Below are 15,840 nucleotides of genomic sequence, written 5' to 3'. Positions count from 1 at the left end.
AAACTGAATGTGAACCATTGATTTAAAGCTTTTTTGGGTCATTATATTTCGGTGATCTATTTTTGTGTTCACACTATAATGATTGGGCTGGGTAAACTATATTGCCATTGGTTATACGGTTTTTTGTGTTTAATTCGATGTGGTTTAAAATGCAAATAACAATATAAACTTATCTTATAGGTTGCTGCAAACATGATATTGCAGTGATATTGCAGTGATATAATATAGTATTCCAAAGTTTCATAGACTAGAACTATAAAGTTTTCCTTACTTAATCAGTAATAAAATCAAAGGATTGTAAAAATAGTTCAGGCGCAATTTAAAAATACTTAGTAACAACCATAAATCTTAAAAATAATACTTTATTTAGTGATTTTTATTCAAAAAAAATTTTTGAAGAATCTCAATTTGTCAGGTTAATATTAATCCTATTATATGTTTTAAATGAACTTTTTAAATTTTCACTGTAATGGTAAAAATTATTTTCAATCAATTTTTGTTAACTTTACTAGGTTTTTTATTAAGAAATTAAAGTGTTCCAATTTAGGGAACCAGTTGCCTTGATTGAAACAAAATGATATCTTTGCAAAAATAAATTTATTTCCAATAACAGTGCAATCAATTAGCTCAAATTAAGGTTAAAAGTATAGTAAGATTATTTGTTTATTTTATTCAAATGTTAATCTATAGTTAAGCCATCTTTGGTTAATAAATACTTATGTCTTAAGTGTTCTAATTAAGGGAACTCTCCTCTACATTCAAAGCATGTAGGCTAAACTTGAAACTAAAATAAGATAAAAATTATCACGTGTGTAAAATAAACTATTGTGGTTATGCTCCTGGCAAGGAAGTAATTGGTGAGCAAAAAATATTTAGCAGTTCAATTTCGCAAAATAAGCTAGATATTTAAACTATTATGGGGTAATAATCTAGATATGTAAACTATTATACGATTTTAAGAGCTATTCTTATGATAAAAATACTTATCTTGGTAAAACGTTATACCAGGATTAGTATTTTTAACGAGAATAGCTTTTGTAATTGCCATCACTCAATGATGGCAATTACAAAAGCTATTCTCGTTAAAATACTAATCTAAATTAAAAAAACTAAAACTACTAAATTGCATAGTACTCAGGGCCGGTGACACGGATTTCGAAGTGGAGAGGTACAATTTTAAATTTCTAGTTAGTAGTTTCCTATTTTCATTTAAAATAAACGCAGAATTTAGCAATGAGAAAATTATATTATAGGGGGCGCTATTTGACTGACTTAAAAAATGCGGTGGGACAGCTTACCCCATCGCCTTATGCTGATTCCGCTACTGTAAGACAAAAAAAAATTCTATAATTAAAGGCCAACAAAACTACTGTGGAATTGTTGTAAGGTCTAATAAATCTTTATTTACAATAAAGAACACACAATGTTCTTTCTTTTTTTTTTTTTTCCTGGAAATAGTTTTTCTACATCTTATTTCTGTTTTTCAATGTTTTTGACACAAAACTTTGATGGCAGCTGCTTGTCTTTAAGAAGTTATGATAAATGTACATGGTTTTAACCTTGATAAATTTTTTGAAGTTTTTAACAATGCAACCACTTGCTAGTAAGCATTTTGATATTATTTTCTATTATGAGTAGATAATTCTAGCATTATTTTGATCACCTTAAAATCTGAAGCTGCATAGTATTTGGTTCGTGCAGTTTGGTAAAGTGGATAAACTTAGCTAAATTACTAAAAATTTCTATAACAACTTCAATTGACCTTTGTCCTCATCTATGTCGGTTCTTACAAATGCTTCTTGGAAAAATTTATCTGTTTTGTATCATATTTCATTATCACGTATAAATATATATTCAAAACATACTGAACCTTTTGAATATTTGTATGATTAGCGCCTTGCTGACATGGTAACTACTAGACTTAACAAAGGTAATCTAACAAACGTGTCCTTTTTTTACAGCAGTCATTGTATTACTTTCAATTCTTGGCAAAAAAAACATTTTTTTAATGCTTCAATTAACATGATTTTGATTAGATATTTAGAAAAGAAATCTTTCCTCCTGGTATTGAATAATGTTGAGTAACACTGACATAGTTTCGCAACTATTTATATTTTTTGCTCAAAACGTTGCTGTACTTTTGACGTGACTGTACTTTTGACGTGGCTGTACTTTTGACAGTTTTTACTTTTTTAAAATATAATCATTTGAATTTCAATCAAATGACATGCATTTTTTTTTAGCTTGCAGTAGTGCATTTTGGACGTAATCTAATAGGAAAGAGATTACTTCACTTTAGCGTTAAAACCTCCAAATATATGATAAATATATGATAAATACATGATAAATATAATCAATATAGATGCTTTCATACTACATTACTTAAAGCAATACATGCTGGATTTGTAATTGTTTTTTTTTTTTATTAAAATTTTTAAAAATAAAGTACATTTTTAAAAATGTATTTATATTATGAACTTTAAATATTATAAAATATTCACAAAAATAAAAACATTATTATTAAAATTTTTAAATTGTAAAATTAATCTGCTAGAAAATCTTTTTTAGCTATCTGTAACACCAACAAAGTTATAGGAGTTGAAACAAAAAAGTTATAGGAATTAAAACAACAAAGCTTTAGCAGTTGAAACAACAAAGTTATAGGGAATTAAAACAACAAAGTTATAGGAGTTGAAACAACAAAGTTATAGGATTTAAAACAACAAAGCTATAGGAATTAAAACAACAAAGTTAGAAGTTGAAACAACAAAGTTATAGGAGTTAAAACAACAAAGTTATAGGAGTTGAAACAAAAAAGTTATAGGAATTAAAACAACAAAGTTATAGGAGTTGAAACAACAAAGTTATAGGATTTAAAACAACAAAGCTATAGGAATTAAAACAACAAAGTTAGAAGTTGAAACAACAAAGTTATAGGAGTTAAAACAACAAAGTTATAGGAGTTAAATCAACAAAGTTATAGGAGTTAAAACAACAAAGTCATAGGGGTTAAAAATGTATTATTCTTAAAGGAAACCTGCAATAAATTAATTTAGAAGCAACTATAATTTTAATGTTTGGCTAGTTTATCCACAGTGCTGCCAGATTTGGGGTTTAGGTTGAAGGTGAAGTTACATAGAATTTTTTCTTCACAGAATTACAACGTGGGCATAGTAGGATTACCCTAACCAATAATAAAATTGGAGTCATTTCTTGAGAATTGTTTATTTTTAACAGTAATAAACTTTATTTTATTTATTTCAAGTAATAAATTATAATTATTTAAAAATACTAAATAAAAAAATATACTTTAGCATATATAATAAATACGAGTCAGGAGAACCTGAAGAAGAAAAAATTTTAGCAATAATTTTGAGCAAAAATAAAATGTTATTTTGTCCAAAAAATATATTCATTTTGTTGGACACATGAAAAAAGTGCCCCAAAACAAATTGTGTAATAGTGTACAACATCGAATAAATAATTTATATAAAAATAAAATATGCAGTCAACGCTGAAACAATTTTTCAAAATAAGTGAACTAACTTGTAGTCTAAAAGATGTTGATATTATCGGCATTAACAACATCGAAAGACAACTGATTCAAAATGTTAACAATTCCGTAAGAAAAAACTATATTTACGAATATCTTGTCGACATCGTTGTTTGCGCTTTTTATATTTATGTCCTTACGTGTTGTTTTTGTTTTCAATAAAATAGAACATAGATTTATCAATTAAGAACAATTTATGCAAAATTTTGAATGAACCATGTTTAATCGCCTTATATCAAGCGACTCCAAATCAACTGAATTCAGTTATTGTAGGTTAAACTGCCTAAGTGCAGGATTTTTTTCTGAAACGTTTTTGCACGTTTTCAACACCTTTATTAGTTCAACATGATATGGAGAACAAACTAGGGGTTACATTAAAAATTTGTATTTTATAGTTTTATCCTTGGGATTAGAAGACCAAGTTAAAGTATTATTTCAAAGTTATAGTCAAAGATGACACATTTTCTCAATAAAGCAGGCGCAATCCTATGAACAAAACACTTACTTTAAGAAATAGGTAGTTCCCGTGTTTCTGACCAAAGTACAATGTTATCAAGAGTATTAACTAAATGGTGGCTATAATCCGTGTTATAAAATGAATTATATAGCTTGATGTCATCGGTAAAAAGCTTTAAAGACCAATCAAGATTGTTAGCTGTAGCGATTAAGTTATTTATATATAGTAAGAGTAATATTGGACCTTACAAGCTACCTTGAGAAACTTTGTTAACGATGAGAGTTAATTTTGAATTTAATAATGAACTTCCAACCCTAACTTGTCATTTATTTGTAAGAAATGCGACAATCTAATTTAATAAATTGCCTCTTAAGTTAACAGAGCAAGATTTGGCTAATAATTTAGGATGAGATATTAAATCAAAAATTATTTGAAAGTCAATATAAGCAACATTAGTTGTCAGATGTTTGTCTAGTGCAATACTCCAATCATTTACATATTCTAAAAGATTTGTAAAACTAGAAAAATTATTGTGGAAACCATGTTGATTATTGGCTGTTTAGTTATGGTAAGTTAAGTACTTAATAATATTCGAATTTATAATTCTTTCAATTCCACGATAACAAGTGCATACGAGTGATTGATCTATAATTATTAGTGTCTGATGTCGCTTCTTTTTAAAAATTGTAGAAACAAAAGCTTGAAGCATTTTTTGTGGTAGACTAATGACGTCACTTTTATGCTTGAAGCATTTTTTGTAGTAGACTGTATAACTTAAAGCTGACATCAAATATAAATGCAATCGGAATACAAAATGCGACAGCTACATTTTTTAAAAGAATGTTCCGTATTTTGACAAGACCATAAGATAGTATTGGGTTTGAGACCGATTAAAGCTGAATAAACCGTCTCAGCAAAAAAATTAACGTTTTCAATGTTTCCGGAGTCGTTAAGAAAAGTATTGTTATTATTAACTTGCTTTTATTTATTAATATTACTGTTGAATTTTTTTGTTTGTTTGTTTATTTTATTTAGGTGTCACTCCAATAACTAGTTTTTAACTATATGAGTGACACCTAACCTAATTTTGTAAAATTATAAAAATTTGTAATTTTCAATTTTTGGTTAAATAAATGGATATAAATAAAATTAATATTTCGCGATTAGTTGTTATTGTCGTAAATATACAAACTCTAAAGTGTTTATTAAAAACGTCAGCAGTTTCTATTGGTAGAAGTTAACCTGAAATTGTTGTTTTCGTCCTATATAGGATAGTTCCTTTTATAATTATTTAGTTTACTATTTACATAGGTGAACAACTTACTATGTTTATTGTCATAACTAATATGAACTCAGTTTTTTTTAAGATAAGAAAGTTAATCTGTTGTTAATAGATTTATGTTGTTAATAGATTTACATTTAGTTTACATTTGTTTATACTACCTCAAGAATACATAATATAAGTAATATAAAACTATACATAAGTAAAAGTGCTTGATTAAAGGGAAGGGGGGGGCTTGGGCTATAGCCCTGGGCCCCGCGGTCTTTGGGGTACTGACTCAAAATAAAATATTTTTTTTTAAAAAAACTTTGAAAATAAAATCTTTGATTAATGGCATGGAAAGAGACCGCCTGATTTAAAATAGCCCTTGACCTCAAAAAGTCTGAATCCGCCACTGATAAGTAAAAACATAAAACTCATATCTCTATTATATAAAAAGTAATAGAAAAAATAAGGCATAAATAAGTTATTATAGTTTACTTATGCACAAATTTTTCAACTAACCAAACACTATCCGATTCATAATTTTTACATTATCATTAAGCTGTACGTTATAGTCTTAAGCCTCAGTTTTAATCCATGAGAAGGGTTATCCTCAGAGACACCTTTGATATACTTATTAATGTTTGCGTAAACAGCTTTTAAGGTTTGTTCTGATACCAGCATTAACAAATTGTTAATTTGATGGGCTAAACTCCCGAAGATTATAAATTCTCCTGACGCGTCCTTTATTTCAATGCAGTTTTCACACTAATGTTGGGCCAACGTATGTAAATACATCGCAAATGTCGGCTATTTTTTCCGATGCAAATACAACGTTGATCCAATATTAGTTTTATCATATTTATATTAATGAAAACTTTAATAACGGCATGATTAAAAATAATTAGGAAAATAACATTGGTTCAACGTATGTAAAAAAATCGCAAAAGTTAGTTGTTTTGTTAGTTTTGAATAACTTAAAACTTAAAAATAAAAATAAAAAAACCATACCGTATCATTGTTGTCCATAATTCGCTAGCTAATCAATAGATAATATAATTTTCTGACTAAAGGTCCTAGTTTGTCAACACAAAAGCCAAAAAACGTGTTATGAGGGCCCCAAAATCTTGAAATTGTTAAAAAAAGCTCCTTAAATTTGCAAAAAGACTCCTAATTTGCTAGCGCCCCCCCCCCCCATTTAAGGGGTGTGGGGTAGCCCTGGCTCTAGGTTTCAGGTTTTGTTTTTAATATTACTCAACTTGCATAAGACTCGTTTTTTACGGACCTGCTAAAGAGGGGTATCTGACAAAAACGTCCACCTAAAGTAAAGTATCACCTGTGGCTTTTGTAATAAACGGACGTGTTTTTGCAGCGTGGTGAGAAAAAAAAAATTTAAATAACTTCAAAATCTAATAAATAAAGCAACAGGATTTACTAAATATGGCAATAACATTAATGGAAATAAAAAAGCTTATAAAGGAAATGTTTGATAAATTTGAAAAAAAAATCGAGGCGATGATGAAAAAACAGGAAATAAATTTTACCAGCATAATAAGTGCAAATACAAAGATGACATGTCATCTTTTTCAACTCTATCCAGTCGCTGGTATGCATACCAGCGACTGAATAGAGAAAAGATGTAATTGACAATATTCAAAAAATCAAATCAATTGAATCTGAGATAACGGATAAAAGAAATAATGAATAAAAGAAAGTTTGAACTTTCACGAAGAACTCGATAAAAAAATAAAGAACAATCTTGTTTCTTATGACAAAGAGAAAAATTTTTGCAACGGAATCAATAAAGACAACAATGAATATATGGATATAAAAAAAAAGCTAAGAGAGATGGAAGACAGGTCCAGAAGGAACAATTTACGTATAAATGGAATAAAGGAAACAAAAATGAAAACCGGAATGTTAGTGAAATGAAAGTTAAATTATTCGAAGAGTGTTTAGGTTTAAAGGATATAAAAATTGAATGAGCGCACCGGACTGGATTTAGGAATAAAAACAAACCTAGGACAATATTTTTGGATTATAAAGACAAAGTTGAAATCTTGATAATATCTGTTATGTTAAAAGGTAAAAAAAAATTTATATATATTAATTAGGACTTTTGTGCTGAAACAAATAAAATAAGTAAAACTTTAAGAGAAGAAATGAAAGTTGCCCGATAATCTGGTAAATTTGCTTTCATCACTTATGATAATTTGGTCATTCGTGATTGGAAAGCAAAAGAGAACAATTATGCTGGAGACGTTAAAACGATTCATGGAGTTGAGTAAGAAATTTAATGTCATTTTATGTTTGAATATTTCACTGTTTAAAACGGTTTTTTATATATTTCTTAGCCCTCAATTTTTTTATTTATTTATTTGTAATAGTTATTAAAACTATTTTAGATGCTTTAAACGACAAAGGTTTTGAAAAACGGATGTTTGATCCCTTTCATAATAATTTTGTAAATAGTTTTTCTGGTGAGAATCTAAATATTTTTCATTAAACTCTATTCATTAAATGAATTTACTGAACTCACCATATATCGATCCTTATGATTTCAAAATACAAAATGGTTTTAATTCAATTTCTATATTGCACATCAATATAGAAATTGAATTATACGAAGCATGCAGCATAATTTTGATAAGCTTAAGGAATTTTTAAATATCTTAAAATACATATTTGATGTCATAGCTATTTTAGAAACTTGGCATGACTCAGAAACTTTAATTGAAGCTAATTCATATTTTATCTTACCAAATTACCGCATAATTAGTCAAACACGAGGAAGAGGTAAAAAAGGCGGAGGTCTTTGTTTTTACATTTCAGAAAAACTTACATATAAAATTAAAAAGCAATTATGTCTAGCCAAAAATGATTATGAGTGTTTAACAATAGAAATCATTCTTAAAAAGCTAAAAACATTGTCATTGTATGCGTATACCGTCCTCCGAGTGGTATCGTCAAACTTAGGAAGATTTTATAAGAAATATGGTAGTAATTATCGGGGATATAAATTTAAATTCACTAACTTATGAAAAAAATCTAAATCTAAAATTGTTTTTTGATATGCTTTTTAAATATAATATATACCCACTTATTAATAAACCAACTAGGATAACTAAAAGTTCAGCAACTGCGATTAACAACATCCTTTTAAACCACTTTTTAGAAACGTCATTTGAAACAGGAATATTTAAAACAGACATAAGTGACCAATTTCCTCTCTACATTAATAACCTAGATATAAATTTGACTACTCGTCCAAAAACAATTAATTTAAAAAAACGCAATCTATGAACGTTAATTAACAATAACTTCTCGTAAACACTATACGAAGAGAAATGGAAAGAAGTCTATTTATGTAAAAATACTAACGAAGCATACAATGCCTTTTTCAATAACTTTTAAATATATACAATGAAACGTTTCCTTATGAAATAATAAAAACAAAACAAAAAACACTAAATAACCCTTGGATAAACAAAACTCTAGTAAAATGTTCAAGAAAAAAACAAAAACTCTACAACAATTTCCTCAAAAAAAGAAATATTGAAAACGAAAACAAATATAAAAACTATAAATATTTTTATCAAAACTTACTTAAAAATGAAAAAAAAACAATTTTACAGTAAAAAAATTACTGAATGTAAATTTGATATAAAAAAAACATGGAGTCTAATTAATAACCTATCGGGTCGTAATAAAAAGTAGTTCATTACTTCCTCTCAATATTACTATTAATGATAATAATATTCACTGCCCAACACAAATCTCAAGAGTTTAACAATTACTTTACTAAAGTTGGTCTAAATTTAGCTTACAAAATTGTACCCATTGATTCCCATTGATTCATTCAAAACCTATTTAATTTCTGCCAATAATAATTTATTATGTGACAGTGAATTAACGTTAAAAGAAATTGAGGAGGCTTTCTCATCTTTAAAAATAAACAAATCGCCGAGTTTTGATGGAATAACCAGCAATTTAGTAAATCTAAATAAAAAACATTTCATCAAATCTCTGTTTCATTTTATAAAAACTTCAATAAATGAAGGTGTATTTCCTGATACATTAAAAGTAGCTAAAGTGTACCCAATCTAAAGGCAATGATAGTTCTGATATCTCAAATTATAGACCTATATCCGTATTATCTGTTTTTTCCAAAATATTCGAACGGGTTATGTATAAAAGAATTTATGTCCATTTTACAAAAAACAATCTCTTTTACACTAAACAGTTTGGGTTTCAAAAGAATATTTCAACGGAGCATGCCATTATTGAATTAGTTGACCAAATAACTAACTAAAGTTTTGAAAAAAATAAGTTTACTCAAGGAATTTTTATAGATCTGTCAAAAGCATTTGACACAGTAGACCACTCTATACTCTCAGAAAAAATAAATTATTATGGTGTAACAAACAAAACTTTATCTTGGATAAAAAGCTACCTTACTGACCGAATCAGTATGTGATAAATCCGGATTCTGGTACATTAAATAATCTGTGTGGAGTATTCTGTGTGGAGGTTCAATTCTTGGCCCTCTCCTTTTTTTAATATATATAAACGACTTCTGTAATGTATCTGCAAGCTTAAATTCAATTATGTATGCCGATGACGCTAATTTGTTTATGTCCAATAGTGATATTAATCTGCTATATGGTGAAATGAATATTGAGCTGCTAAAAGCAAATAAATGGTTCAGAGTTAATAAATTCTCAATAAACGCAGACAAAACTCAATATACTATATTTTATAAAAAAACGCAGGAAGAAAACCTGCCGCTTAAATTACCATTTCTTTCTATAAATAGTAAACAAATTAAAAAACAAGAATGTTTAAAGTACCTAGGAGTCTGTGTAGATGAAAACTTATCTTGGCTTTTCCACATAAAATACATTGAATTAAAAAATTAGTCCTTTAATTAATACTCACTCATAGCTATAACTCATCGCCTAATTAAGCCTAACTCGTAGCTATATTAATTATGGCAACATTGCGTGGACAAACACACAACTCTCTAAAATTAAAAGGATATTTATTGAACAAAAACATGCTTGAAGAATTATATACGGAAAAAATAAATTTGAGCATGCAAAGCCATTAATGAGGGAAATGAGGATGATGAATGTATACGAGATAAATACATTATTATTACAATATAAACACATGACCTTTATGTATTATCATTTAAAAAATCTCACACTAAAAAAACTTTGAAACAAAATTTTAGATAAATCAAAACAATAACTATTCTCTGAGATCAAAAGAGAGGCTAACATACACACTACCTCGTAAACTAACTAAATGCAAAGAATATAGTATAACATATCGAGGACCTAAGATATGGAACAATTTTAAAAATAACCACATCAATATGGTGAAAACAGTAAATTCATTTAAGTTTTATATAAAAAAAGAAATTTTGAAATCAAATGACAGCTTTGAAACTTAACATTTACACTATCGTTTTTTTAATACACACTATCGTTTTTTAACCTAATTTTTTTGATATATTCAAAGGAATTTATTCCTCTTACTGTCTTTTTTTCTTTATTTTTTTTTTAATGTATTTTTATTTTATTATAATAACTTTATTTTCTTGGCACTTGTTAAAGCTCACATAGGGGCTCTATTAAAAGATTGTGGTGACTCTGGTCATACATATCTTCTTTGAGCCCTTGTCTCTATATATATTTTTTCTATACATATATATATATATATATATATATATATATATATATATATATATATATATATATATATATATATATATATAAATATATATACATATATATATATATATATATATATATATATATTTATATATTTATATATATATATATATATATATATATATATATATATATATATATATATATCTAAATACAAATATATATATATATATATATATATATATATATATATATATATATATATATATATATATATATATATATATATATATAATTTGCCGGGAAACTATTTCTTAAGAAGAATCACTCATTTGGCTATTATGTAAGTACATTTTATGTATTTTTACAGTTTTATAAGAGGATCTATAAAGTAAAAATGGCACATTCTACATGAATTTGTTAAGCTGCTATTGTTTGACTTTCTATAACTTCTTTGTGTAATAGTTGATTTCTTCCATTACGTGTTATACCAAAAGGCTTAAGCAAATCAGGTATTAAAAAATCTTTATCAGCCATTACAGAATATCCACTCTTCTATAGCTCTCTTTTCAAAAGTCTTTATTGCTTAACTATTTTAATATCAGAAATAGAACCAACAAGTAGTTCACTAACAAAATGTTATTGTACCAAAAAAAGCAATTCCAACTAATCCTTTAAAGATAAAACGGTGCTTATAGTGGGAAAACAAACTACTTTGTACTGTAAGGCTCGAATTTCTTTGACAAACCAATTCAAAACAGTCAATAATAACTTTTCAATTAGGATAAGTCTATTTGAAACATTGCGACGTGTTAAGTTTTTGGTAATATAAATTAGACCAAAATAGTATTGCACCAAGTTTAAGGTATATCAAATTTAACCATATAATAAAATCTTGACACAATAGATTTTAGTGTCTTAAACCAGGAAGTAAAATTTAAATAAAAAAAAGTCGAAGCTATGTTAATAACAAGAATAATTGTTCAATCGAAAGTTGGTCAATCATGTTTCACCTATAACCAAACATGTAAAATATGAAGAATATGTAAACAATTCTTTGGGTAACTTTTATTCAGAATGATGTTCAGAATGATAATACTTCATACTTTCACGTACATTTCTAGGATTTAAATATTTAAATAAAATGTCAAAAATTTCTAATCTCATGCCAGTCAACGAGTTAAAACATTTATCATCTTTATTGTAACTAAAAATATTATTTTTCAATTGGTTGTTGATTATTTCTAAACTTTTATATTCTTCATTTGGTCGTTGATTATTTCTAAACTTTTATATTCTTCAGGCAAGCTTTATTAGTTTTCATAAAATACTACTAATCTTTTTTAAACGATTGTTTTTTTCGGATGACAACAGCTTACAGTTTTCACAATTTTAACTATTTGTGAAATCCAGTAATGTATAAAGTTTTTTTTATCGCTTAACTTAGTCGTGAACTCTGGCTATTTTGACCTTTTACATGGAGATTTTCAAGGTAATTTTTCTTGTGTCGTCTTAAATGAACACAAGCTTTAAACTTCATTTCTTTTTTTTAAGATTTTTTACTGCAATTAGTTTTTATCTACTAAGGTTTAAACAATTTTATGAGAATAAAATAAATATAGTCAAATAAAGTTTATAAAACGAAAGTTAGAAGTAAAAATTAACGTTTTAAATAAATACTTAAAATAGAAGACTTGATAGGTATAAAATTTATAAATTAAATTAACATGATACACAAAAATAAAACTAATAAAGCAAAATTTAAATATAGAAGTATATAGTTTAATAAATATTTTTTATATAAGAATTCGTAAAAACATTATAAATAAATTAAAAACAACTAAGTTTAAAAATATACAAGTATGTTTTCAATAGAGAGAATGATATTTTTTAATTTCCTTTTAAATGCGAAAAAGTTCCAGTCGTGAGAAAAATCAAAATGTTTCAAAACTATATTGTTCCATAAAAACGCCCCTCGAAAAGAAATACAAAACTTGCCTAAAGTGGTTTTGAAAACTGGTTGAAGAAGGAAATTATCATTTCTTAAATTATATTTATTTTTTTCTTTTAAGGAATATATATTGTGAAAAAAAACCGGAGCTGTACGAGTTTTACATTTAAACATAAAACACAGTACATTAAAAATATTTAGTTGAAATATATTTAAAATATCCATTTCAATAAAAATAGGCTTAGCATGTGAAAAACGGTCTTTAAAATTAATAAGACGTGCAGCATGTTTCTGTTGGCGAGGAAGGGGTTCTAATTTACTTTTACTAACACTACCCAAAGCCGCATTCGCATAGCTTATGTGGCAATGAATGAATGAGTGGTATAGTTGAGTTAAAATATGTTTATTTAACATATTTCTTGCTTTATATAATATACCTATGCTTTTCGAAATTTTGCTGGTAATGTTTTCAATATGTTTTTGCCATGTGAGATTTTCATCAATTGAAACTCCTAAAAAGTTTGTACATGTTGCTCTCTTAATTAGAACGCCATCAATAAGAAGAGGAGGAAGCTCGATTGGAAGTAGACATTTTTAAGAGTTAGAATGAAAAAGAGGCCATTTTGTTTTTTCAATATTCAGAGAAAGTTTGTTTGATTTAAACCATTGAGAAATTTTCATTAGTTCATTGCCCATACAAACAAAATAGTGTCGTTATGTCGCTATGAGATAAAAAAAAAATTGTGTCATCAGCAAACATAAATGTCATCAAATTGGATGCTTCATAGAGGTCGTTTATGTAAATGAGAAAAAGAAGAGGTCCTAGTACAGTTCCTTGAGGAACTCCGCAAGTTTTTTCTAATAATTGAGATCGCGATGACTGGTCAAAATGAACAAATTGTATTCTATTGTGTAAATAACTTTTTATTAGCTTAAGAAAATTTCCTGTGATTCCATAATATTTTGGTTTTTTGAAAAGGATTTTATGGTCAATCATATCAAACGCTTTTGATAAGTCAACAAAAATGCCTAAAGTAAATTTGGACTTTTTAAATGAATCTGTAATATATTGAGTTATTTTTAGTATATTTAATATTTTATATATATATTTATAAAGGAAAATTAAAATTATTAATTTTTTTTGTTTCGATTTGAATATTTTTAGCTAAATTTTTTCCAACTGAAATAAAAAATTTGTTCATTTTATCAGCTATTACTTTCGGATCATAAAAAATTTCATCATAATTTTGATGGCGTTTGGTAAAGAGTCTGTTTTAGATTTCTTACTGCCTGAAATTTCTCCTAAAAGTTCCCATCCCAGTGGGCACAAGACGTAAAAAAGACGTCTTTTAAACGTCTTTTGAACGTTTTGGACGTCTTTTGAACGTTCAAAAGACGTCTTATTTAGGTTCTGTGCCCACTGGGATGTGTGTTTTGAATTTTGTTTATGTTTTTCTAATAAATTTATGTAATAATTTTTTTTTAACATTTTTCTTTGGCCTTCAAATTTTTTAACATAAGTCTTGTAAATTTTTTTATTTTCGAATGATTTTGTTTTTAATTATTTGATATACAATTTTTGCTTGATTTTAGAACATTTTTTGAAACCTTTTGTAATCCATGGTGACGTTATATCTTTCTTTTTTTTAATATTTTATATTTCGGAAAATTAATATCATAGGGTAGGGTGGGGCAAGATGACCCGTGGGGCAAGAAGTCTTTTTGCTTATGTGAGAGTATCATAGGACAGTAATGTTTTATCCCTCTATAATACTGTTCATAAAGTTAAAACAAAATCGTGAAATAAAAAATGTTTTTAATATTGCTGGTAGGTGAGGTTTAAATTGGTTTATTACTTTTTGGAGTATTTTGTTAGTAAGTTGCTTCTAATTTTGAATGTTTATTGGATTGGCAATACTTATGCGATTAAGGTAAGAAATGTGTTGTTTTATAGAGAATTTATCCCACAATAATATATAGTCAAGAAATTTTATAACTTAGCAATAAAATTAATTTTATTTGTATTAAACTTGCACTCACTACAGACGAGGCAAGATGTCCTCGGTTACGTGGGGTAAGATGCCCTCAAAGGGCTTCTTGCGTCGTGGTTTTACGGAATATCTACCATTTTTAAAGTGTGTTTAGAACATAAAAACGTTTACTAATTTAGTTATTGACAATGTTTATATGTTGGTTTATATGTTGATAACTATTATACATATTTATAAATAGCTTTTTAAAATAATTTTATATATTAAGTAAATGCTATAATGTATATGCTAAGTAAAATGAAGCTGTATCACATGCTATTGCTGCAATTCAATACATATTTGTAAAACTTTTACAAATATGCATTGCATTCAGCTGAATGAAGTTGTATTAATATAACTTCATATATTATTACATGCGCATAATACAATTTCTACTAAAAGGAGCTGTGTTTAGCATGCAACATCATTAATAATTGCAACATCGTGTTTTTGTAATAATCTTGATTAATTTTGTATGTACATGTAACTTTAGTAAGTTCTTATTTAACTCAAAGAGAGTTAATTTATAGATGCTATGTAATGTATAAAATAATAATGTATTGAATAATTATATAATACTGTGTATGTGTTGGTATGTTTATATAATTAAAATTTTAAGGTTTTAATATTTCTTTAGATACATATTTAAATATTACAAATAATGGTGAGAAATTATGTGCGAAAAACACAGAGAGGTGCAACAAATGATAGAATAAAGTCAGCATTAGATGTAATAAAGATGGGCTGCAGTCTAAAGAATGTTGCATCAGAATTTAGTATTAATAAAAAAACATTACAATGTCATTGAGATGGAAAAGTAAAAGTAGCTGGTGGTTTGTCTCTGGGTGGAAAATTTCCTGTTTTTAGTAAAGAATTTGAATTAAAGATTGTTACACAAGTTCAGATT

The 15,840-nt window shown here is 26.9% G+C and overlaps 1 protein-coding gene across 2 annotated transcripts in view; it reads right to left on the bottom strand.

Moving 5' to 3' along the window:
* The window catches only part of LOC100215092 (inositol-tetrakisphosphate 1-kinase), a 47,087-nt gene extending 42,972 nt beyond the window's left edge, over nt 1-4,115 (bottom strand). Inside the window, exon 1 of one of the 2 annotated variants that reach the window (XM_065803215.1) lies at nt 4,059-4,115. The gene's annotated coding sequence lies outside the window, so the exon portion shown is untranslated. Of the gene's footprint in view, nt 1-3,546; nt 3,726-4,058 lie in introns of those variants that run through there. The other variant, XM_065803216.1, reaches the window with a different exon arrangement.
* Nucleotides 4,116-15,840: the final 11,725 nt, after the last annotated feature.

Source organism: Hydra vulgaris, chromosome 08 (genome assembly GCF_038396675.1).
Source record: "Hydra vulgaris chromosome 08, alternate assembly HydraT2T_AEP".
NCBI lineage: Eukaryota > Metazoa > Cnidaria > Hydrozoa > Anthoathecata > Hydridae > Hydra > Hydra vulgaris.
Note: the sequence above shows the minus strand (reverse complement) of the source record. Positions and strands in the feature narration are given on the sequence as shown.